At 36.6% G+C, this 27171-nt stretch overlaps 1 protein-coding gene and 1 pseudogene across 1 annotated transcript in view; one reads left to right on the top strand and one right to left on the bottom strand.

Annotated features, from left to right (window-relative positions):
• The window catches only part of PDE3A (phosphodiesterase 3A), a 326334-nt gene that overhangs the window by 20070 nt on the left and 279093 nt on the right, over positions 1-27171 (top strand). The gene's annotated exons all lie outside the window — the stretch shown is intronic.
• LOC136402251 (uncharacterized) lies at positions 1307-27109 on the bottom strand (annotated as a pseudogene).

Here is a 27171-nt window from a genome sequence, read left to right as displayed (position 1 = left end):
TTGATGGCCACTAGCCCGGTGGTTGTTGAACTTGCAGAAATGGACATAGTACCTCCAAGTGCTTTTATGAATGATGATACGATCTTCAGTACTGGGTAAAACACATTCAGAAGTAAAATTCTCTCACATGTCTAATTCTTCACCCAGATGGCTGGACAGGCTTAAGTTTCTTAAAAGATTGGAGGTTCAACTGGTACACGAGTCTCTGAAATGGGTCCCCCAAACTATAGATTAGCATATACATAAATCTTGTATATACTTTACCTGAAAGTATAGAGTTATGTAAACATGTATACATGTGTGCTGAAATATGTGCTCGTATTACAAAGGATTTGTACCTGTTTTGTGTTAGAAATAAAACTCTTTAACACCACTGTGATATGATGAGATGGACATGAAAACAAGTCATGTACTAAGGAGAGGAAATTCTTTATAAACTGGATATAAGGAAGGTATTGAGCCTACCTCACTGATTATCAGGCCAGGGGTTGCAAATCAAAATCAATTTTATAATGATTGTTTTTTAAAGTAATGAACATATTTTAAAAACATTTTTTTTGCCTGAAAGAATTCTGTCCCGAAGTACTTATTAAAAACATAGTATAATTTGTCTAATAGTTTATGCATAGTCTATAAATAAAAAATAAGCATATTAATTTTATAATAAAATTTTTTTCTATAACATGCAGAAATACTATGAGTTATTTCTAAATTTTGTGTTTTGCATCTGAGTTACACTGTATACAATACTGATTAATTTCAGTTTTGCTTGTCAGGATTTTGTTGATTATTCTTTGCATTTTCTGCTTAGGACTAAGGAACTTTGTATTTTTACATTTGCTTATGTGTATTTAAATAAATGAATAGGAAAAGAAGTAATATTTGAAAAATTACATTCACATCTAGTATTATAAACATGTTTTCTCATTTGAAGAACTGTACATTTCTGTGGAAATACATTAGAGAATATTAAGCCAGTTTCTATATCTACTTAAGGGGGAAAGAAAAGCTAAAATTACTGTGGTCTCACTTAGTTGCCCCCACCACCTCCCATTATTTCCAGAAATAAATAAATATGGTAGAATCACAGATGGTAAAGAAAAAAAATAACCTTTACTCAATCATTCCACTCTTTTTACTATCCAAGGAGCAATAGCAAATTATATTTGAGATGGTTGAGTTAAGGTGACAGAGCCTATTAGGCATTTCTTACCAAGTGCCTGTGTGGGTTGGTGAGAGCTAGGGGGGGAGGGTTAGGGAGATGGGAGACTGGCACTGAAGTTTGCATTTGGCCACAATCCAGTTCTCAGCCTTGCAGAGATGCACTTTTCCCACAGAACCAGAGGTTATCCATTGCCGAGGCACACTGATAATGAAACTGTAGCTCGTCAATCAGAATGTCAGATTGTTCATTTACACTAGGGAATTTAACTGTAAGGAGGACCAGGATTCCAGTGCTTACTGGCAAATGCTTCTTGGTTTTAGTGGGAAAGTCACCTTTAGCGTGGGTAGCTTCTAGACGGCAACTGGGAAATCTCTAGATTGTGGGAATTCCTGGAAAACTTACACTGGTCATGATTTTGATGCCAGGACATTTGAAGAGTGGCCACAACATGCCAGAGAGGGTGGGATTATTGGGGGAGGACTTCAAATGGACTGTCCTTACACCTCTTCCCTGAGCTTATAGTAAAGATACAGTATTACCAAATGATTACAGTGCCAAGTAATAATTGCTTTGAAATACATTTAAGTCACGATAACTTCGCTCTCCAAAAAGGTCATAACTAAATTTAATGCTTGAAAACCATCATCCTCATAACATGAATTTCTGGGTAAAATTTTGTCTTCCTTTCTTTTTTGACTACTTTTTCTGATTTATGTTTAACTTTTTTTCCGTTTGTTTATGTTAATAGTAAGCTGACTGTAATCAAGTTGGTGCAATATGAATAATATACAATATATCTAAAAAGGAAAAAATAAGAATGTATCTTTAAAAGAATGTTTTGCTGTTTGTGGGCATGAGGTCCAGGGGGAAGGAGGGAGGGACAGGGTAAAATGTGCTGTGGAGTTAGATGTTCCTGTGAACAGATAACTCAGTGTTTGTGGTCAGGGGAGTGGAGGGGTGGTAGAAAATTTTTAAGAGATAAGACAGAGAAGTTTGGGGGTAGGGAATGAAAAACAGAGTATTTTAAGATTAGGCTGAGGAATATGAACTTTGTTTTGTCTGCACCAAAAGTTATTCAAAAATGTAACTGAAGGTCCTGGCCGGTTGGCTCAGCGGTAGAGCGTTGGCCTGGCGTGCGGGGGACCCAGGCTTGATTCCCGCCAGGGCACATAGGAGAAGTGCCCATTTGCTTCTCCACCGCCCCCCTCCTTCCTCTCTTGTCTCTCTCTTCCCCTCCCGCAGCCAAGGCTCCATTGGAGCAAAGATGGCCCGGGTGCTGGGGATGGCTCCTTGGCCTCTGCCCCAGGCACTAGAGTGGCTCTGGTTGCAGCAGAGCGCCGCCCCTGGTGGGCAGAGCGTCGCCCCTGGTGGGCGTGCTGGGTGGATCTCGGTCGGGCGCATGCGGGAGTCTGTCTGACTGTCTCTCCCCGTTTCCAGCTTCAGAAAAATGCAAAAAAAAAAATGTAGCTGAAGGGTGAAGTGAACAGATGCAACATAGTTTTGAGAGCAGTGGCTCAGATGAGGAGCACACTGGACATGGCAGACATTTAATGAGTTACTGTGGACGTCCTGGACACTAAAATTTATTAGTACAAGTGGTGGTGCAAAGGAAGTGTGATTTAAGAAGAGAAGAGCTGCAATCTGCAGTCTTAGTCAGGGATTGATGGTGGAAAATGTTAATAAAGTGCAGGAGCAGTCCTTTAAGTTGTGAATCTGCCAGCTGGAAAGACGCTGTTCTTTGAGAGAAAAAGCATCAGAAGGTCAGCTTTTGTTTGTTTTAGCTTCCGCATGTGGAAGGGAGGATTTTGGACATATTCCATGTGTGTTACTTCACAACCTTATGTTTGCTTGGAGGCACCCAATTTCATTTAGTCACAAAAAATATTTTAATATCAGAGTCGCAGTTGCTTACCATGTTTCCTTACTCAGTATATACACGCTGTTTGGATCCAGAAGCTTCTTGTGGCCCGTCTATACTTGCAAGGACAGAGAAGTTGTAGGCTTTTAAAATAATTACTTTTTATGTAAGACAAAGACTGTCACCTTATTTAAGATTAATTTTAAATAGGGTCTTAATCTTGCAGGGCAGACAACTTTGTATTCTTGTTGCTGTTTTTATCAATTAAATAGACCAACTAGAGTTGTTACAACCTATAGCTTCTGTATAACCATCTGAGAATCCCTTGAGTGATGTACTGTCATAAACCCTCATCACATTTTAAAAGTTCAAAGGTAAGATTCTTATCCTCAAATAAATGTGAATGCTGGGTCATATAACTAGTTAAAATTATTTTATCAGTTGAAACAATTCAGGCAGACTAGAGTTGTTAACCTTGTAAAATGATCATGTTGAGTTTCACTTTAATTTTTCTTGGGTTATTATTCTAGATGCTTACAACGGTTTCCCTTTATATAAATATACAAATGGTTTTTGTTTATAAATGTGTATTACATATGTATGTATATGCATGTGTGTGTCTGTGTATTATTCATGCTGTGCACTGTAGATCAAGTTTCTATAAATACAATATGATTCCTATTCTTTGTCCACGTGTTAAAGATTCTCAACTGGTAAAATCTTCATTGCTTTCAGTATTCTTCTAACCTTGTCTCTATATAGTATATCATATTTTTAGGGGACAATTTTTTAAATTTATGCACATTTTTTTTCTTAGAAAGCATTACTTCTATTATATCATAGGGTTGGTGGGAGATTAAAGGTAGAGCCTAATTTATGAACTCCCTGACAAGTGATCCTCATTAAGATTTTGCATTATTGCTACCATGACAGGGATCAAAGTTCTCTTCCATACATTGTCATTCTCTCTCTTCCTGTATACCTCTGCCTCTCCTCTCCTTTTTTCTTTCTCCCCAAATCACAGTCCTTGGAAATTCAGAAGGGCAGAACCTGGTACAGTAATTTAGTCATGGTATAACTGGAACAAAGCAGAATGTGACTATCACCTTTTTTATACCAAGATAATTTTTGGATCTTTTTCAATTTATACACACCTAAACACTAATCCCAAACATAAACTGTTTCAAAATGTGGATGAGCAGGCAGGGGATGTGCTATTCTATAACATTACAAATAACTAAATAGTAAGACTCTTAATACTTATTAAGACTGCATTTGTTTTATTTTACTTTTTGGCAGCAAAGTAATATATAGAATTGTGTGTGTGTGTGTATTTTTTTTTCTCAAGTGAGAAGCGGGGAGGCAGGGAGTCAGACATTTGCATGTGCTCAACTGGAATCCACCTGGCATGCCACCAGTGGGCAATGCTCTGCCCATCTGGGGCGTTGCTCTGTTGCAACAGGAGCCATTCTAGCACCTGAGGCAGAAGCCATGGAGCCATCCTCAGCACCCAGACCAACTTTGCTCCAGTGGAGCATTGGCTGTGGGAGAGGAAGAGAGAGACAGAGAGAAAAGAAAGGGGCAGGGTAGAGAAGCAGATGGGTGCTTCTCCTGTGTGTCCTGGCCGGGAATCAAACCCAGGACTTCCACACACTGAGCCGATGCTCTACCACTGAGCCAACTGGCCAGGGCCTATATATTTTTTTTGTATAGAATTATATTTAAATTTTTTGTCAGCTAAAACTTTGAAGACTTTTACATGAGTTAAAACTAAGCTGGATCTATCTGTATCTTTGTTACTTGGACCTTTTGCTATTCTTTGATACTGTTGAATCAGAAAGAAAGGCAAGATTTCTGCTCTATGAAATATCTTCTGGTGATTTATGTGTGGCTATGCTAGAATGGTGAAAAGTTGAAGGAAGAGACACTATGTATATAAAACTTGATCAAGTTTTAGGGAATTAAAATAGTTCCATTTATCTATTTTCCCTTTATTCAAAGTAGACTTTTAACACAATTACAAATCTGCAGCAAGTTTAATAATGACTTAGGTCCAAAACCATAGCTAGGAAAAGAACCGGTTTGTCAATATGACATTTGTCCATAATTTTATACTAAATACAAATACTAAAACAGTTGATAAATTTATAATTTATAGCTAGAAAAAGGGAGACTTGAAGTTTGATGTACCAAATTATGGAAGCTTTTGGAAATATTAGCAAAATAAGATGGCACTGTCTGTGATGAAATGAACTTGATAACTCAAGAGAGCATTTTGAGACAGCAGCACAATGTATCTTTATCTCCTACAAGGCGATTATCACATGAGAGGCTCTTTGAGATTTTAACCTGCCCTTGATTCTGATGTATTCTGTCTGATTAGACCTCCCCAGCTCCTGAGTCAGTGTCATAGTGAGCCACAGTTACTGATGTGTGTCACATCCCTTAGGCGTGTTACAATGAGAAAAAACAAACAAAAGGTTTTCCCATCATAGCTCCATAAACTTAATCCAAGAAGGACATGAATCTAATTTGTGGACCAAGTGAGCATTTACTTCCCTGTACAAAGTTCCTGTTGAAAGAGATTTAAACAAACACAGCTTAGAGGAAGGGCCTTTTCAGAAGTTTCATTTGACATCAGTGAAATATTCTTGCAAGAGGCAGTATTTGCATCAAGTTTTACAGACATTTGCGTTTTACTTTAGATTTTAATGACTGGTTTTCTAACCTTGAACAGCAGTTTGTCTCATATTTTTTTTTCCATAAAGTTATGCTTTATTATTTATTTTCTGTAGTTTATGAGCTCATATTTTTATAGGGAAATCATGGAAAAATCGAGCAGAGAGTAGCTAGAACACAGAATATTCTAAAGGAAATCTCTACATTAAAGATGGTATGAATTACTTTTTCATGAGGTCAGATAAATAAGAAACCTCTTTGTAGCCCTTTGGGCAATTAATGAAGATTTACTTTATTAAATATTGAAATGAAATGAACTGCTAAAGAGTTACTCCTGAAACATTATAATCTAATTTAGTTAAATATCGATATGTATAATACACGAGCTATCGGAAAAGCATTGTAATTGTGTGGAAATTCTTTCACAGTTGCCAAACTATAAATGTAATCTCCATAGAAGAAAATATGATTTTAATATGTAAATATGATAGACCAGAACTTGAGTTAGTTTTTCTGCTTACTCTATGTTTTCAACATTTTAAAGAGATCATTGCATTGTTATCAACTGAGGCTAATTTTGCCCCCCCCCCCCCAGGGGATTTTTGGCAAAGACTGAAGATATTTTTAGATGTCAAGACTTTGGGGTTGCTCGTAAGGTGTGGGAGTAGGTAGAGGCCAGGAATGATGTTAAACAGCCTATAGTGCACAGGATAGTCCCCCAAAGAATTACCTGACCCAAAATGTCAATGGTGCCAATATTGAGAAAAGCGAATTTATTTTTATTAATACTCCATATGGACAGGAGGATGAAATGAATGGATTTTGAATTTTTTCTTATTCTAAGTGTGAAGATATCAATAACAGGATCTGTTGATGGATGGTTTCAAGTACAGTACAGTGATGAGGATGCAGAATATATCAGATTTGGCTTTTAATCTTCACTCCATCCACTTATTAGCTGTTCTAGCTTTGGGTAAAATGATTAATTTCTCTGAGACTGAATATATTAAGTTAAAAATGCAGATGATAAATTCTACCTTGCGGTCTGCTCTGGTATATAAAATGATGTTTGCAACCTGGAGTATATTACATGTTCAATAAATGGTAGCCACTGTTATTCTTGGAATAAAATTTGGGATAGATAATGGAGTATTTATATGATCATATAGGGTATGAGATAGTAGAAATACGATCAGTAGAGATGAATTTCTTGAATGAATTCTAAGGATTTCTCCTCTACTTAAGAGAAACAATGTAGTCTTTAAATATATGTCTTAATCTGAAGAACTAGAACGGATATTTGACAACCTGGGGAGAACTATAAGAATGAAGTGTTAAGGCAGGAAACTAACATTAAAAATCACCAAATTATTAACAGAAGTTACTAATGGGGTTTTTTAAAAGAAAAAAAGGTATTTCTTTTTTTTTTACATTTTTCTGTATTATTTAAATGTTTTTTTCAAAAAGCCAACATTCAAAAATGTTTTTTCTTTTTGTAATTATGAAAACAAACATTACAAAACCAAAACCCTCATAATTTCCTAGTATAAATTGAAAAATATACTTGTTAAAACATTCCTTTTCTAATTAATAGTTACCCTTTTTGCTAGTTTATCTGTTAGTTGGTTTCTCTTTTTAGTCACCTTTCTTAAAGTGGCTAAGCTATGGAGCCCATTAACATTTTACTGGCGTGATAAAGTCGGTCATCGTGATGCCTTTATCTTTATGCTGGCATGTGGTGCTGTCAGTGAAGCCAGTGAAGTTTGGTCTGGGTGGCGAGTCAAGGAAAGGACAGGAGAATTTATAACTTAAATCTTCAAAGCCAGGGCTTTTTCCTTGCTCAGGTCCTCTTCAGCAGGTTATTAAGAACTTGAATAAAAACAGAAGCATATTTATTGTATTTCTAGTTTCAAAAAAATGGGGAAGCATAAGTAATACTTTGCAGGATTGGATGTAGATATCAAAATATGCGTAGATTTGAACTGCGGGAAAAGACTTAAGAATATTCAATTTAACAGGAAAATGTGAGTTTTTGTAACTCGAGTTTTAGAAATAATTGTAGAATGTCACGATGTTAGAGTTTGGACCACGAGCTAATGACTGTCTAAAGAAAGACTTTACACCTAAGATTGGATGGCTGCAAGTTCAGTGAGTTGACTGCCTCTTAGATTTGGGTTTGGCAGCATAATTTCCAGATTCTGCTTCTCCATTTGTAGTATTGTGAACAGTTCTGCTTGCTATATTTTAAGAAGAATATTGGCCTCTGTAAAATGGCCAGAAAGCCTAGAATTAGCCAAATCCTTGCTCTGCCATGTATAAACTATATAGCTTTGGGTAAATTATAATGCTCAATCTCTAAAGTTTAGGTTTGTTATATAAAAACATGTTTGTTTCTTTTTTATAACTACCCCATAGAGATGTTTTAGGAATTGACTGAAGTGATGATGATGGCAAAGTAATAATAACAACTATTATTAAATACTATGTATTGCTTACTCGGCAGCAGATTAAGAACTTCATATTTATGAATACACTTAATCCTCATTAGAACTTTTTGAGATTGGTAGCTTTATTCCCATTTACAGCTGAGGAAACTGAGGCACAGTGAGATTAATGTCTCTACATATTTTACCAGTAAATCATAACCTAAAATTTTGCACACATACAATGCTAGGCACTGCAATATGTGTGTCATGACAATGTTATGTGTTTTAGATACTTTGTGGCCTTTGGCCAGAGTTAGAACATTGGACTTGGTACCTGTGAAGACCTGAAGAATGATACTTACAGTGTATTTCAGGGCAGCTTGTTTCCCCTATAACCATATACCAGTGATTTGTTAAGTTAGAATGCTGAAAAGTTATGTAGGAATATTTGTATAATATATTACATGTATAGCAAGATAGATATGATAATAAATTTCAAGTTAACATAGTTTATATAGCATAATTAGCAAAATTAAAATTGGGTCCAAATAGTATGTTTGAATGATTCTTTAAAATATTTCCCAAATATGATTTATACTGCACCATTTACTTTGAAAAAAGTAAAGATTTTCTTTTAAATTCAAACAATATATTTCTGGGTATTTATTTTAAAAATGGCCTACAAGTTATATTTATTAATTCAAAATTATAAAAATAAGAAATTTAGTCAAAATGATAATCTGCCTATTTCTTAAATGCCAATAAGGCTAATTTTAAAATTTCTGAAAAAGAGGAGGTTGTAATGAGTAGTAAAAGTAAAAAAAGGGGTTTTCATGTCAATATTGATTAGATACAGGGGGGTTTAGAACGAGTAGAGGATTTGCTAGCTAATTACTGAGCTTAACTGATTCTGTAATTTATTTTATGGAAGCTTACTGATATCCATCTGTCCATGAGAATGCCCATGTTTTTCAGGAGTGCTGGTAATTTCTATTCAATTCAGTCTAACATTTTTTTTTTTGACCAGATCAGAAACTCTGACCTTTATTTCCAAATGGGTAATTACTAAGGCTTAAACTAACTTTGGATAAAGTAGAAAAATACCTGAGTCCTGTTGGTAGAGAAAGAGGAGGAGGCTAAGAGGACGAACTTAGTATTATTCTGGAGGAGAAACAGCAGGGCTCGTTTGGACAATTTTTACCATTATTTCAGTTTTTTAAAAATCCTTAGTGATAATATGGTAATAACAATATCTTATTTTTGTTTTCTCAATTTAGACATCTCAGGTATGTCACTTTCTTTCATCAATTGATTCATTCATATCTGTTGCCAAAACCTTTAACCTGATAACCTTGTCGATACTGTTTTGAACATCTGTAATGAGATTTTGAGTTATAAAAAGCCTAATGTTTTCACAAAAATGTAAAAAGGCTATCTAAATAACTGTACTCACATGCTTACTTCAGTGGCCCATTTACTAAATAACTATCCTTATATATTAGCCTACATCCCCTAAAATGACAGCTTTCTAAAAGAGTTTTATTTAAGTGGTCTTCATTCTAGTCTATGTGATAAAAATGATTCTTAAATGCATAGTTTGTTAACCCCAATGATTGGAGATACTATTCTGGAATCAAAATTTCTGTTTATTCATTTTATTCCTGGAGTTCCAGTACCTTTAAGAAATTTTAGTGCCAGAGAAAGATTTTATTTTATTTTGTTTTTTAAAATTGTTGTGACATATACATAAGATAACATCTACCAATGAAACATGTAAATGTGCAGTTCAGTGGCATTCAGTACCTTCACGTTGCTGAGTAACTGTCTACAGTACACCATCTATCTCCAGAATGTTTTCATCTTCCAAAACTGAAACTGTATGCAAGAAATAATCACTTCTTCTAATTTTCACCTCCCTCCAGTCTTTGGTAACCAGCATTCTACTTGCCTACTATGAATTTGACTACTTTAGGTACTTCTTATAAGTGGAATCATACAATATTTGTCTTTTTTTGACTCACTTATTTCACTTAGCATATGGTCTTCAAGGTTTGTTCATGTTGTAGCACATGTCAGATTTTTTTGAAGACCAAATAATACTCCATTGTATGCCTATATCACATTTTGTTTATCCATTGATGAATACTCGGATGGCTTCCATTTTTGAATAATACTGCTATGAGCATGGGTGTGTGAATAAAATTCTTATAGTACTTAAAAGTGGCAGTAATGTAAACCTTCTATATAAAATCACCAAGTTGACAAAAAAGCTGCGATAATGTGGGTGACTTAACTATGTCTATTTAACTAGGACAGTTTCCCCCAAATAATCCTACTCAATTATCTACTAGAGAGAGAGGCAAAGAAACTTCTTAAGAGGCAAAGAAACTTCTTAACAAATAAAGCTGTGGACAGAAATAACACATTTGTTTCAAAAACATTTATTGCTTTGCTTTTCACTAGTCTTTTTTAACAAGGAGGAGAGAAGTTATTGTTTTCACCTATCAAACTGGCATACCTGTATTCTGAGTTTAAACTGTTGCCTGATGGTTTAGCCATGTTTGTCAACCCTTTTACAAATGTTTTGAATGTTGCTTTAACCATTCAATTCTGTATTCATATTAAATTTCAATCTAAGTCATTCCAAATGAGGCAAATTTTTGTTGAAGAATTGGACAGAGGGAAGAGTACGTTAATTATTCTAGTTTTAAATCTTTGTGGCAATCCCCTGCTTGCCTTGTCAGCACAGTTTTCTCTCAGTCCTGTTTTGTCCACTTCTGGTTTGACACATCTATTAGCAGATCTTTTATCGCTGATCTCTTCTCAGTCCTAAACGCGTATGAGATCAGGAGCCAGGGCTCTGGGTGTTGTTTTATCTTCTGGAGGTCTAATTCTGTGTTCTGGGACATGTCCCACCGAACACTATTATTTTTATTTTTATTTTTTTTTCATTTTTCTGAAGCTGGAAATGGGGAGAGACAGACAGACAGACTCCCGCATGCGCCTGACCGGGATCCACCCGGCACGCCCACCATGGGGCCACGCTCTGCCCACCAGGGGGCGATACTCTGCCCATCCTGGGCATCGCCATGTTGCAACCAGAGCCACTCTAGCGCCTGAGGCAGAGGCCACAGAGCCATCCCCAGCGCCCAGGCCATCTTTGCTCCAATGGAGCCTTGGCTGCGGGAGGGGAAGAGAGAGACAGAGAGGAAAGCGCGGCGGAGGGGTGGAGAAGCAAATGGGTGCTTCTCCTGTGTGCTCTGGCCGGGAATCGAACCCGGGTCCTCCGCACGCTAGGCTGACGCTCTACTGCTGAGCAAACCGGTCAGGGCTCACTATTCTTAAAATAAGGAATTACTACCTGAAGCCAGAGAGATGCCGGAGGGTGAAAAGTCTCAAGACTCTTGCCATGTGAAGGAGCAGCACAGCCAGATGCTGATGAATGTGGATTATAATCGCTGAATTCTTTGATATAAAAGCTCTTTTGACTCCTTAACATTGTTAGTATTTTAATCCACATTTTGGTTTCTCTTGCTAGTTTTGCTTTTTTTTCCTATTGCTAATACCAACCCTCATCCCAATATGCTAAATAGGCATTTATCAGATATCAGAACTAATTCTCACAGCAATGTAGAGGCATATAATAGTATTCTCATCTGAAGCTCAAGGAGAGGAAGTAACTAACCCAAGATTTCATTGTTTATCAGATGCAGTGCCTGGATTTGAGTCTGGGTCTGTCTGTTTCCATTGCATTAGACAGCAAAAGCATTACTGGGATTTACAGGATGTAACTCTCTTCGGAGTGATCATCATTCTGTCAAGCCCTTCCTTTTCTACATTTGCTGTCCTAATTTATGGCCCAGGCACCTCATGGGTTAACAGACTATTGTGGGAGCTTCCCAGCTGATCTCCTGTACTTTCTGACAATTAACTCATCCCCTGACTACTGCCCTGTACCTCCCCAATGTACAGCTCTCACCATGACAGTTTTGTTGAATGCTAATATAAAATCATGTCAATCCTTTGATAAGAAATACTTTGTGGTTCGTTGGGAATTCCTGACCCTCTCTCATCTGTCCTTCCTACTCTCAACATTTTCAAACTGTTCTTTCCTTTGTCACGTCGATTTTCTAACTAATTGGAATTGCTTATAGTTCACTCACTCCTTCACCTAGGTGCTTTCCCTCTCTCTCTATTCTCCAGTAGGTAAGTCTCTATCCCTTGATTTTCTATTTCAGTTACCACATTATTGCCCCTTGCCTCTAATGCCCATTTCTCTATCCTGATCTCCAACCAGTGGAAAGAAATCTACCCATCTTCTTCCTCCTTCATGATGCATTTTCTGATCATCCCAACTCGAAATTCTTCCTTCTTCCTCTTCATGTCCATAACACTCTGTCTCTTACTTTCTTATGACACTTATATTATCCACCTTACATTTTGGATATTTTTATAAGTGAGAGTGAGGTCTTTGGGGAAGGTCCTATATATGATATATTGGCCCACTTTTTCTTTGCTCCACATGGGTTATCATAGTGCTGTGTGGATGGTCAACACATGTTTTTGGATGAATGAGATATTGTTACTTACATGTATATAGTATTTGGAAATTTAGAGAATATTATCTTAATTGTACATTTCTTATTAAATATGACAACAAAGTGTGAAATTTGGTGGTTATTCTCATTTTATAGATGGCATTTGGAAGTTTTTGGCGATAGGGTCAGGAAATATCTATGGAGCTTTGCAGGCATTTCTGTTCTTGGTGAGTGGCAAGATGGGGCTGTAGTTCAGCAGTCTAGAGATAAAAGGACCTCCAGGACAGCTGAAGTCAGGGTTTCTGAAACCTGGTTGTGCCTTGGACTCACCTGCAAGAAAGTAAACTTAAAATCACCCTCGCCCCACCAAAGATGCTGATCTAATGGTCTGAGGTGGGACACACACATTAGTATTTTTATTTTTATGTTTAGTGTTTTTGAAAAATATTTTATGGGAGATATTTATGAATACAAATTTATGATTTCTATTATAAACACATTAAATATTTTGAACCCATCATTTACAGGCTATTTCTTTAAATAAAATAGAATATTTCCTATGTATAAGATGCACCTTAATTTTGGGGCTCAAAATTGGAAAAAAAAGTATTATATAAAGTTATTGAACTCAAGTTTTATTCATCATAAAATTCATACCACTCCTCATCACTGTCAAAACTCCCATCCATTAGCTTGTCCTCATCTGTGTCTGATGACAAATCACTATCTTCATATATTGCCTCATCCTCAGTTTCATCTATGGCATTTGAAATGCTACACTTCTTAAAACACTTGACAATGATCTCAATCTTAATATTATCCCAGGATCCTTTCACCCAGGTACAAACTGCTTCTATAGTTGGTTTCTTCACTCTTCCTGCTGGTGTCAAATTGTCCCCAAAAGACTTCATCCATTGGTTCCATTTGTCTCTCATGGCAGCTTTGATGGGTTTGTTAATGCTGACATCAAGTGGTTGGAGCTGGGATGTCAAGGCTCCAGGTATGACAGCAAGTTTTGTTTTTTGCTCTGTAGCAGTCTTCTTTGTGTTTTTTGTTATGTGTGCCCTGAACTGATCAAGCACCATTAGGGCAGGTTTGCGTAAGAGCCCACCTGGTCTCCTCCAAACTTTCTTAAACCAGATCTTCACCCCATCCTGATCCATCCAACCCTTGTCATGAATGTGGACAGTCACTCCTCGAGGAATGTCTTCTTTGGGCATTATTTTGCATTTGAAAATCAGCATAGGAGGCAGCGTGGTTCTGTCCGCACAACAAGCTAGAACAACTGTATAATGGTTCTTTTCATGTCCACTTGTCTTCACAGTTACAGTTTTCACCCCCTTCTTATCAACAGTTCTGTTACTTGGGACATCAAATTGAAGGGGGACTTTGTCCATATTTGCAATCTGTTCCAACTCAAACTGATGTGTCTTCTGACATTGAATGACAAAACAATGAAACTCAGGGACCTTCTGCTCATAGCTTTCAGGCACTTTTGGGCAAGTCTGTTGCATGTACACATGTTTAGTCCATTCTGTTTCATGAACCTGAAGCACCAGTTGTGTCCTCCTTTGATATCAGTAACTTCTTTTCATCAGCAATTCTTTTTGCCTTATGCTGAACCATCTTTGTGGACACAGGAATTCTAATTGCCTTTGCTCTTCAATCCATTATCTTCAATTCCCTCTAAATCAGGTCATTTTGCTGAAGGCCATCTCATGGCCTTCTTCTGTCATGGCATTTTCAGTAGGGTTTCTTCTTCCCGTAGCCAGTCTCATTGATTTCTCAGTTGGAGGAGGACCAAACTTACGTTCAACAGCATGATTTCCATTCACTTTTGCAAACTGGATCACTTGTAACTTGAATTCAGCACTGTACAAAAATATTTTCTGAGCCATTTATGGGCAGAACGTGGCAAAATGGAACCTACCATAATATACCGGTAACAAGTGCAAAACAATGAGCGAAAAGACAACAGGCACGGAAAAGCAGGAAATGCAAGTAAAAAAAAAATCTACAGGCACTGTATAAGATGCACTCAGGTTTTTGATCCCAAATATTTGAAAAAAGGTGTGTCTTATACATGGGAAAATATGGTCCATTTTTCCTCTAGTTCTGTAGTATTGTAAGAAATTATTTCCTGATGCTGGTTTGGGAAACATGTCTATGTCCTAGTTATAAAAGAAAACTTTTCATAGGCACAGAGTTATATTGCTCTAGCCCTAACTCTGAGCTATCTGAGTTAAGCAGTTTATAATGTGGTATTTTGAGTCAGCACATGTTTCTGGGAAATATACGCTTGAGAACCAGTAAAGATTATATTTAAAACTCACAAAAGGAAAAAAAAGTCTTGTATATTAATGAGAACTATTTGTTGAGAAAGAATATATAGGAATAGAGAAATAATGTGTAACTCCCACTCATACCGTAATGTATTATTTTTCTTTTAAGAAATGCCATCATATGGATTTTTATTGTTGCTGTTAAATTGGTAACTAAAGTTATTTATTTATTTATTTATTTTTACAGAGACAGAGAGAGTCAGAGAGAGGGATAGATAGGGACAGACGGACAGACAGACAGGAACGGAGAGAGATGAGAAGCATCAATCATCAGTTTTTTGTTGTGACACCTTAGTTGTTCATTGATTGCTTTCTCATATGTGCCTTGACTGTGAGCCTTCAGCAGACCGAGTAACCCCTTGCTCGAGCCAGAGACCTTGGGTCCAAGCTGGTGAGCTTTGCTCAAACCAGATGAGCCCACGCTCAAGCTGGCAACCTCGGGGGTCTCAAACCTGGGTCCTCCATGTTCCAGTCCAACACTTTATCCACTGCGCCACCACCCGGTCAGGCTATTTCACTTTCTTAGTGTGTGCATGCACCTAGCACACACCGACTTTAATTTTTTCTTGTCGCTCAGGGTCTTTGTTCAATTTGAATTATTTTTAAATGCAGCAGTTCAATCACATCCTTAGAGACCATTAAAATGTTAAGAGATAGTTTTCTAAAGCTAATGGTTCAATCTATATAGTGCTTCTGTATTATTATGTATGCCTCTTTAAATTTTTATTTCCTCCCTTATAGTTAGCTATACAAAGTGTTTGGCAGATATCCTTGATTCTGCTTCAAGAAAGAAGTGTTAAGTTTGAAGGGAGAGCTCTTATCCGCTCTTGTTAATAGTCTTATTCACAGTTGTAGTCAATGAGCTCTAGATGGAGGCCTGAGGGTGACAATATGTTTGTCCTATTATGTAGGACAGAGTTTAGGATTTGTGACTACAATTGTATTTACCATTTAGGAGCCCTTTCTCCATTACAGATAGATTTACAACTGTATTATGAATGGATGAATTTGTTGGAATTGCTTCCTAAAGAAAATTAAGAAAATTAAGACATTTAACATGAGAATTCTCAAAACGATAATTCTATGATAAAGAAGGATATTTGGAAGTATGACAACCTAAGCTCTATCTTTATAAGACAAAAACAATATCACTTATTTTTAATTCAGGACTATTTCAAATCTGAGCGTAAATTAAAAAAATGAATCTAAATTTTTTTTTTAGATTTTTTGGGAGGCAATCAAATTTAATCTCCAATTTATATATATAAATTTATATATGTATAGTTTTCAATTTTCAAGACCTTTGATTGTCTGATCTATTTTTATATATTATATATACATTGTCAATCAATGGTCATTGACACCAACTCAACTTCAACAGGAATCCCTAATTTGGGGTAGATGAAGAAGGAAACCTTATCTACAGTGTGAAACGCTCCATTGTGTAATAGCATAGCTGTGAGGCTGCCCTGTGGGCAGGCCCCTCTTCAGCTAGACAGCTCTGCTCTGCTCCACTCTGCTCAGTGGGCCGGTGTGCTCTTCTATATGTTTTGGGAGAGGCATCCTAAGTGTTTTAGCTCCACCAGAAAGTCTTCCATGGAAAAGGAAGGTATGCTCCTGGAACCAGAGAGGAGCTGGCTTATATGACAGAAGTCCCCTTCCCTGGTCCGTGATTTGTTCTTCCTCACAATTAGAACTTTGAATCCTTGTGGTTTGATTGGTCCATAAGGCACTCTTCTGATTGGTCAGAATAGAACCACTCTGATTGGTTGGAAATGCATAGCTCTGATTGGATGTGGAAAGGCTCAGTCCTACTGGTTGAAATAGGATTCCAGGTACTTCTTTATAAGATCTGGCCCAAATAGCAGAAACACAATGCAGGCAGGCCGTTCAGAGCAGAGGAAGGCAGTTCACTAATGAAGCATTTCCTTTTAACTGCTCTTCCTGGAATTTCTCCTTGGCAGGTAAGTTTGTGTATCTAAAATGAAATCATTTGGCCAGACTCCTGAAAAAGAATAATTTACAAGAAAAAAATGTAGGGTGGCTTTTGAGCATTCTAGTGTTAGAATTTGGGAGAAGCTAAAATAGAGAAATTGTATGCCATATTAATAGGAATGTGTTATTTTCTTAAACTTAATTGATATTTTAATAAGTTCATTTGGTTTATAATTTTATTATGATGGGAAATACTACTTTTATCTTCTTCTCTTAGTTGTCTTGGCAAAAAGTGACTTAATTACAATTTTGGAAGTGCATTCTGCTTAAAACTAATTGGGTGCAGAAGTTAGTAAAACCACGTATATGTAGGAAGCCATATAATTGTAGGTATAGGAAAGAAACAAGACAACTATTACTTATTTTGGAATATTTAAGTTTGGAATTGCAAGATAGTTTTGCAAACTTAAAATTGTTTAAAAATTAATTCCAGTCCCTGGCCAGATAGGTCTGTTGATTAGAGAGCATTATCCCAATATACCAAGGTTGCGTGTCTCACCCCTGGGCAGGATGCATGCAAGAATCAACCAATGACAGCATGAATAAGTGGAACAACAAATTAGTGTTTCTCTCTTTCAAACCAATAAATAAATAAAAATTAATTCCAGTTGGTTTTCATGTGTCTAGCATTATGTTTATATCTTATTAACTACATAAAGCAGCTAGTATATAAAGTAATTTTTTATTTTTTTATGGCATTGCATTATGTTTCAGACCCCTCTTGTACTGAAGTGTAGTAACATACACTTTTTACAAGTCAAACTTTATTAGAAATGTTACATATATAACAACATTTTAGAAATCTGTATTAGAGTATGGATGAAGTAAAAATAATTTAAATGTGTATATCTGTCTTTGTTCATAAAATAGTGGTATAGGACCTATTTACCTTAAATGAAAATTGATTTTTTTTTTTGAGTGAGAGGAAGGGAGATAGGAAGGCAGACTCTCACATGTGCTTCGACTGGGATCCACCTGGCAACCTCATCTTGAGCCAATGCTGATGTACTGAGATATTTTTAGTGCCTGAGGCTGATGTGTTCTGACAGCCACTGGCTGCAGGAGGGGGAGAGGGAGGGAAGTGGGGAGGGAGAGAAGCAGATGGTTGCTTCTCCTTTGTGCCCTGACCAGGAATCGAACCCAGGACATTCATATTCCAGGCTGATGCTCTATCCACTGCGCCACCACCAGGGCCTAAAATTGATATTTTGAATGATGTTATTTTTCTGGTATTTACATTGTTGTTTGATACTGTAATAGTTGTGAGAAAACAATCATTATTGGGGCAGTATGTTTTCTTTGTAAAAAATTGACTCAAGCTTATTTTAATTTGCAGATAGCTTTCATTAAGGAGTTTCTTTTTGTTAGGGTCATTCTTTATTCTTATTTTAATGATTAAATATATTTTTAATAATTATTTTAATGTTCAATAACATCTGCTCTTATTTTTTCCCTATTCAGGATTTTCTTTTCAAATATTTAATGTTTCTGTTCTGTTAGCTATACAAATGTGTTTTAAAGAAAAATATATAATCTTAAATGATTATATAATTTATTATCATTATTTTTCTTATGATAGTTTTTATTTCATTAAACACATTTATCACTTTTCTAGATGCCATGAAAAATTTAAGTCTATGATAGAAATAATTATGCATACATTTATTATTTTTGCTCCATAGTTTTTCAAAGTGGAATGATGAATCAATTGAGAGTGAGGGCTCTGGAAAGCTCTAAAAGAGTGACATATATTTTCCTTTGTTCCTTCTCTTCTCTCCCTCTCTTTCCTCATCTAGAAATAAGTATGTGTGTGTGCGTGTATGTGTGTATGTGTGTATGAGAGAGAGAAAGAGAGAGAGAGAGAGGAAAGGGGAGAGAAAAAGAGAGAGGAAGGCAGAGAGATGAGAAGCATCAACTTGTACCTGCATCACTTTAGTTCATTGATTGCTTTCTCATATAAGCCTTGAGGAGAGGAGTTCAAGCTGAGCTAGTGACCCATTGCTCAAGTCAGCAGCTTTGGACTTCAAGCCAGTGACCTTTGGATTATGTTGATGACTCCACTCTGGACTGGGATGCGGAGGACCCAGGTTCGGGACCCTGAGGTCACCAGCTTGAGCACAGGCTCATCTGGTTTGAGCAAAGCTCACCAGCTTGGACCCAAGGTCGCTGGCTGGAGCAAGGGGTTACTCGGTTTGCTGTAGGTCCACTGTCAAGGCACATATGAGAAAGCAATCAATGAATAACTAAGGTGTCACAACAAAAATCTAATGATTGATGCTATGCTTCTCATCTCTCTCCGTTCGGTCTATCTGTCCCTATCTATCCCTCTCTCTGTTTCTGTAAAAAACAAAACAAAACAAATAAACCCAAAACATTGTTTTTGAGAATTAAATATATTTACTATTATTAATATTCTTATTTAAAGGTGAATAAGATCTCTTTTCCTTAAAAAAAATAAAAATACTTTCTACCTACAATTTTAATGTGCAAATTGAGTGTTTTATTTTGGGGAATTATCAAGATTACAAAACCTTTAGTAGATGAAAAAATATTTATTGAATATTTTTGCTTATAATGGCGGCTTTCAAAATAAAGTCACTGAATCCAAAATACTAAAATTGTGAATTATTATAGTTAAAAATCATCAGAGAAGTGAGATTTTTTTCCCACCCAAAACAATAATTATTGCTATAGTATTTCTGTGACAAATATTTATTTAACACTATTTAAATACCACAAATGAAAGTAAGCATATCACAGTGAAATCAATACAAACCGGTGGGTATACAGTGGTATCTTGAGATACAAACAGACCAACATACAAATTTTTTAAGAATCGAGCTGCGACTCGGTCCGTATTTTTGTTCGAGATCTGAGCAAAATTCTGAGATATGAATCGTGATTCAGGAAGCTGCCGCTAGTTGGCGTGTTGGCGCACAGGTCCAGTATTGGCAGTTTGATATACGAGTTGACTGACTTATGAGCTCCGTTACAGAACGAATTAAATTTGTATCTCAAGATACCACTGTATTAGAAAGAGAAGGGGGGAAATGGGACATGTGAGGTGATAGATATGTTAATTTAGTTGATCATGCTAATCATTTTATAATGTATACATATATTGAAACATACCATTGCACTACTTCAATACATACCATTTTTATTTGTCAATCAAATGTCAATAGTGCTGGGGAAAAAGAAAGAGAAGAATGAGAAGGGCTTTATTTAGATCCAAATGAACATTGCTGCAAATTGGTTCTACTACTTATTAGCTGTTTGTTGTCGAGCAAGTCATGAATTTCCTAGCTTTGGTTTTCCATCTATTAAATTAAAATTTAAATTCTAGCTCTGTAATTTGTTGAATGATAATATGCATAGTTATATAAATAAAACATTTCATAAAACATAAACACTGCTATAGATTGGATGGTGGTTATGTTGAGTCAAAAGCTACCTCTTGTAACTTTGACCTTTTTTAAATACTTATTTTCTATTCCATATAGTAAGTTTAAATAGTGAAAGACTTTTATTATGTACCCCTTAGGACTCTCAAGTTTTCTCCCCTGGCTAAAGATGTCCACTTAACCCAGTTGTTCTTTGTCTGACTTGGTTTTCATATCTGTTAACATTTTCCCCCTCCCCTGGAATGCGGTTGTAGTTGATTTCTACTGAGAGGTTGGGCTATACTTACTGTAGCCATGTCTGGAAGCCACGTTTGGTTGGTGTGAACCTGCTGTCTTAATAGTACTCAGTTGGACTCAAGCTGACCAATGAAATTCTGATCCAGAAATTTGGTATTGGGGCCAAATGTGAGATAAGTCAATCTTTTCCAAAATGCAAAAGCCTATTTCCCAGCCCTCTATAGAATTAATGGGTATAAAAAAAGCAATTTGCCCAAAAGAATGAAGCAGAAATGGGGAGAGGGGAAAGGAATAAGGATCTCAATCGCCTCCGGACTTTCATTATTCTGGGTTTGCTTCTTCCCTGCGGCTCCCTAGGTTACTGCCCTTCATTCTGTGGATAGCTCTGCTGTAAACTATGTTGAGTTCGCTTCTGTTATTGCAACTACTGTTTTTCATCAAAAGATGCTGTTCATTGTAAGACTAACTCAATTCAGAGATATAAAAATATGAACAAATATTTTGACAAAACTATTTAATTTTATTTATTTATTAAATGTTTAATTGGATTTGTTGGGATGACAATGGTTAATAAAATTATACAGGTTTCAGGTGTGCAGTTCTACAATAGATGACCTGTATATCACACTGAGTGTTCACCATCCCAATCAAGTCTTCCTCCATCCCCGTCTATCCTCCCTCTACCCTCCTCCACCAACCCCCTCCCGTACCTGTTTCCCTTCTGCAATCCCAACACTGTGGTCTGTGTCTGTAAGTGACCAAACTATATATTTAAAACATCTCTGTTAAAATCTTGGGCTCAGAATTGAATGTGATGATTGACTCTGTCCCTTTGCCCCCTATATGGTGACACTAAAATAAAAACAGGATATTTCCTGTTTTATCCACAGAGCCCTTATCTGTTGTCTCCAGCTGCCTATGAAACATTTCCATTTATATGTTTCTATCTAACATGTTTGACAGTTGATGTTCTTCTCCTCTGTCAGGCTAGATCCACTTTATTTCAACTTGTCTCCCTTCTGAGCAAATGATCTAGAAGTAATTTGAAATTCTTTTTGTAATCTTGCCTTAATTTCATTTTGAGGCTGGTTGCCTCAGCAGTAGAGTGTCGGCTTGGCATGTGGAAGTCCCAGGTTTGATTCTTGATCAGGGCACACAGAAGAAGCGACCATTTACTTCTCCAACCCTCTCCCTCCTCTTTTCTTTTTCTCTCTTCTGTCTCTCTCTCTCTCACTTCCCCTCCTGCAGCCATGGCTCAAATGGTTTTAGCAAGGTGACCCCGGGTGCTGAGGATGGCTCCATGGCCTTGCCTCAGGTGCTAAAATGGCTCCATTGCCAAGCACTGGAGCAGCGGCCCTAGAGTATTGTCCCATAGGATTTGCCGGGTAGATCTTGGTTGGGGTGGATGTGAGAGTCTGTGTCTGCCTCCCTGCCTCTCACTTAATAAAAAAAAATAGGTTGTGGTATAATACACATAATGTGAAATTTATAGCTTACCCATTTTTAAATGTGCAGTTTAGTGATAATGAGTGTATTCACATTGTTGGGCAACCAGCACTACCATCCAACCTCTAGAACACTTTTCATCTTGAGTCTGAAATTCTGCATACATTAAACAATAACTCCCCATTCCCACCTTCCCCAGTCCCTAGTAACCACCATTCTACTTTTTGTGTCTTTAAATTTGACTCTTCTAGGTAGTCGTATAATTGGATTCATGTAGAATTTTCTTTTTGTGACTGGCTTATTTCATTTAGCATAATGTCCTCAAGGTTCATTCATGGTTTAGCATATGTCAGAATTTTGGCATTTCTCATGTTGACATTATTTAGTGAATTACCCGTTTTATTCTCTATTCCCTCTGATAACCAAGGGTCCAAGCCTTTATCACTTTGTACCTGAGTTACTGAAATAATGTCTTAATAAGTTTTGATTATTCTTTCTCTGCTTACAGCCATAATCAAAATGCACACATAATCTTTAAAATCATGGCTTTCAGCCTGACAAGGTGGTGGTGCAGTGGTTAGAGCATTGACCTGGGACATGGAGGACCCAGGTTCGAAACCCTTAGGTTGCCAGCTTGAGCACAGGCTCATCCGGCTTGAGTTTAGTGTGACTGGCTCAGCTGGAGCCTCCTCGTCAAGCACAGATGGGAAAGCAATTAATGAACAACAAAGATGCCACAACTATGAGTTGATGATTCTCATCTTTCTGCCTTCCTGACTGCTGTTCCTGTCTGTCCTTCTCTCTCTCTCTCTATCAAATAAGTAAATAAATAAATAATAAAATCAAGGCTTTCATGTGATTGTTGCCCACTGGTGTACCATGAATGGAACCCCATGGTTGGTCAACATAGAGATCCCAAATAGACCCCTTCTTACGAAAAACATCAGACTGTTTCACCTGATATTTCTTGTCTAGTCTAGCTTCTGTTTAACTTTTGAGCTCTTTATAATCTAGTTATTCTTTTAATTATCTTATTACCACGTGATTTATGTACCACTTTTATTCAGTCATTTAACTTTACAAAATTTAGTGATTATACTTGTATTTTCCTCTTTTTACCTTTATATCTTCACAGATGAAAAGATCAATTAACTTTCTTTTTATGACCTATCCAAGTACCATGTATTCTGTGGAGCTCACTTTGGTGAAAACTTCACAACTGCTACAGCTTTATATACAGTTCACTTAGTCGCAGTCTTGCTCTTAAACCCTATTACTATAATTGTGTAATACTAGTTAGTAGTTTCCTAACTAGATTTCAGTTTCTTGAAAACTAACACTTGTTTTTTATAGCCTCACATTAACAAATATAGTGCAAATATGCAGTAAGTGGGCAATAAATACTGTTAGTGGCATATTTATGTTACTAGTACAATAATAGATTAAATTATAGATGTGCTATAAAAGCTTTCATGACATGACTGTCGTTTTCTATTTCACTGTTATTTCCAAACCACTCATCCTTAATTTACTTTCAAATGCTTTTAAATTTGAAAATTTTAATTACTTGTGTTTTTTTTTCTTCCTGAGCAGCACATAGACATCTTATTTATATTTAACCAGGCATCATTTAAAAATGAGAAATATCTGATATATCTATGGATAATTAAATACATATTCATGAAAGGGAAAAAAAATAACCAAACAAAAAACACACCTAAGTCAAGAGTTGATAGGAACACATAGTCTGCTATAATAGCATTGGAAATATTGGGCCTCCTACAGAGGTGGAATAATGTGTATTGTGTCAAGAATATTGTTCAGTCCTTTTTTTTTTTTTAGCTTCACTTTTTCCCTTAATTCTCCTAGTCCTTTTCTGAAACTCAGAAGTCAGGGTCATTGTTGAGTGGAAAGGATGATTTATTACCTATCCTTTTCCTCCATCCCAGATAGGTGTGACCTTACTGGTTTGGCCTGGGGTTCCTTTTATTTTATTAACGTTGAACAACATCATACTAGCTGTAAAAGTCAAATACTATTATTAGAATGAGGAGTTTGAGGCCTATACATACATTAGCAGATTAGCTCATATTGCAGTATGGCATAAAGCAGATTCTATACAGTTCAGTTCAGTAATAACGTATTGAAACATCCATTGCATCTTATGCTGGAATGAAATAATGAAGAAACCAACATCATTCTTGACCTTGTGGATTATGGTATAGTCAGAATATATTAGGTAATTATAAGTACATGAATATGACTAAATTGATGTTGGATGCTAATTGCCTGAGTAAGGGAATTATACCTTGTTTATGAAGTCAGTGAAAGCCTTTGAGAAAGTTGTTCTTTAGTATATATATTATTTTGTGTATATATTATATTCTTGTAAGACCTCCAAATTAGGGTTCAGAAAATAACTTGGGTATAGGCTGTAGATGAGACACGAATCCTGGTAGGGAGTGCAGTTTTTGGAATCATCTCTACTGACAGCCAGTAAGGCCATGAAAGTAGACAAAATTTCTTGAGAGTCTGTAAAAAGGAAGTGCTCCTGAGAACACGGGTATCTACCAAGAGAAAAGGTTTACAGTAGAATTGTCAATTGTGGGGTGTAAGAAATTCTTTGCTGTGTTTATACTTCCCACTCTCTGATGGCAGCAAAATTTAAGATACTTCTCAAGTAATCAAATTTAAGTGTATACATGGTCTCTGCTTATAAAAGTTATCAAATAAATGTCCTGGACATTGTCTCTAGGTTTTCCCTGGTTGCTCAGCCTGGTACTTCTGTGTCGTTAGAGTCTCATGGGCTTCCTTGCATAGGCCTCGTTGGTCTCTTTTACTGGACTTCTAGGTTTCTTGTGGATTGCTTCACTTTTCCATCTAATCATTCATGGAATCCAGAGAAACAGAGTACCTGGAAAAAAGCAGATATTATTTACTTAATGAATGAAACCTGCATATTTCTGAGATAGAGACAATTCTTTAGAGATGGGGACACATTTATTCATCTATTTCCTTCCTGGCCAAGTAAGCTATTTGCACATAGTAGAAACACAGTTATGTGGAATTACTGTTAATTTTTTTTTTAGTACCTCTCTTTTGTCATGGTGTGAACTGAGGGCAGTAATTGTTATTTTTAAAAGCAAGGCTGCTGCTTTTTATTTTTAAGTTGAGTTGTCTAAGAAAATATAAATTATTAGACATACAGGTATGCCATACATAAAATTCTGATCATAAAATACTCATTAATTTTTTATCCTAAAGATCAAACCTTACAGGATTGCTGATAAAGTTAATAGCATATTTTTTAACCCTCCAAAATATCTTTTATTTAAAGATCTTCTTTCTAAACCACAGAATGCAGAGATAGTTATGTCCTACTTATTGCTAATTTCTCTCTTGCTATTTTTTTATTTCTTTTTGTATCATGCCCATAGCAGCTGTTTCCCTAACCCTTACCCCAACCCACAGGCTTTCCCACGCTCCATTTTTGGCTCCATTTGGCATTGTTCCTTCGTTTGACAGATAAAACATGTGTGTCTGAACTGCAGTCATGGCCAAGCTGTGATCCTGAGGTTTTCCATAGAGGAGGTGATGTTTATTATACCCCCAAACAAGGTGATCATTTTATGATAGAGTTCCCTCCAAATAAGCCTTCGGCCTTTGTGGTTAATTCCTAATTCCTTGGTAATGTGCTGACAGGTTTCTCAGGATATCAGAGCTGGGGAAACCTAGAGGCAGCATAGACTTCGTTGTCAGACAGAAGTAGGGTTTAGTCCAAACTCAGATGCACTAGCTGTGACCCTGGATGTGTGATACTCAATTTCTATTTGTTTTAACCTCCTCATTATAAAGTGAAGTAGTAACTTCCTACCATTTTAATCTCTGATCCAAAAGGTGTAATTTTGGTAGATTTTAAACTATCACACAATGGGGCTTATCAGTTTTTCAGTTAGAAATATAAAACCAAGGTTGCTAATTCTAAGGTGTACATTTTTGGCTCAATATTATCCATAGCTTAGTATGGACTTTAGTTGCCGGGACATTTCCCATGTTGATTATGGTTGTAGCTGAAGTCATGGGTGAACATAATAAGGATTAAGGGACTTAAAACTGACAAATTCTCAGTTGTGAATATCGGCACCTTTGAATTTATCTGATAGTGAGTAGTCTAGTTTATCTAAAACAAAACAAAATAAATTACCATTAGGTTAATTTTCCTATGTAGGCTAATTGACAACTAAATTAAATTGCTTTCTTTAGATGGGAATGGGGAGTGGAAGGGGCACAGGGAGAACTAGATAGAAGGTAACAGAGGACAATCTGACTTTGGGTGATGGGTATGCAACATAATTGAATGACAAGATAACCTGGACATGTTTTCTTTGAACATATGTACCCTGATTTATTGATGTCACCCCATTAAAATGAATAAAAATTAAAAAATTGCTTTCTTTAGCTCTCTTTAAAGCCCTTGTTCCAAAGATCTATTTGGGGGGGCAGAATTTAAAAATTTTATTAACACAAACACAATGCACAAACAATCTGTCATTTTCTTTGCTGTGCAACCTGGCATTAGGATTAGTGACTCTGATTACCAGCTGGGCTGCTCTTCTCACAATGGCTTTGAGGTTCTTTGGTTATGTTGTGAGCAGTCTCAGCACAGTAAGATTTGTTGCACATCAGTATCACTCAAGCTCCTTGATGCTGTGGACCAGGAACTTCTGAAAGCCATTGGGCAGGCAGCATGTGCTTTGTTTCTTGTTGCTCCCATAACCCGTGTCGGGCATCAAGATCTGGCCCTTGAATCTTCTGCGCACCCTGTTGTTAGTGCCTCTGGGTTTCCGCCAGTCTCACTTAATATTTTTTTTCCCACTTAATTTTGACATACAGGTCTGACAGGTGCCGGATGAACTTCTTGGTTCTTTTTTTGATAATCTTGGGTTTCACCAGGGGTCTCAGGGCAGCCATGGTGCCAAGTAGGAAATGGCTGCCATCTCCCCAGGCAGCGCCGAGAAAAAGAGCCCAAGAGCTACTTGATACAATTTAAGTATTCAAGGAAGAATAAATAATGGTTCAAT

Source organism: Saccopteryx leptura, chromosome 1 (genome assembly GCF_036850995.1).
Source record: "Saccopteryx leptura isolate mSacLep1 chromosome 1, mSacLep1_pri_phased_curated, whole genome shotgun sequence".
Classification (NCBI taxonomy): Eukaryota; Metazoa; Chordata; class Mammalia; order Chiroptera; family Emballonuridae; genus Saccopteryx; species Saccopteryx leptura.
This window is presented reverse-complemented; position numbering and strand designations above follow the sequence as displayed.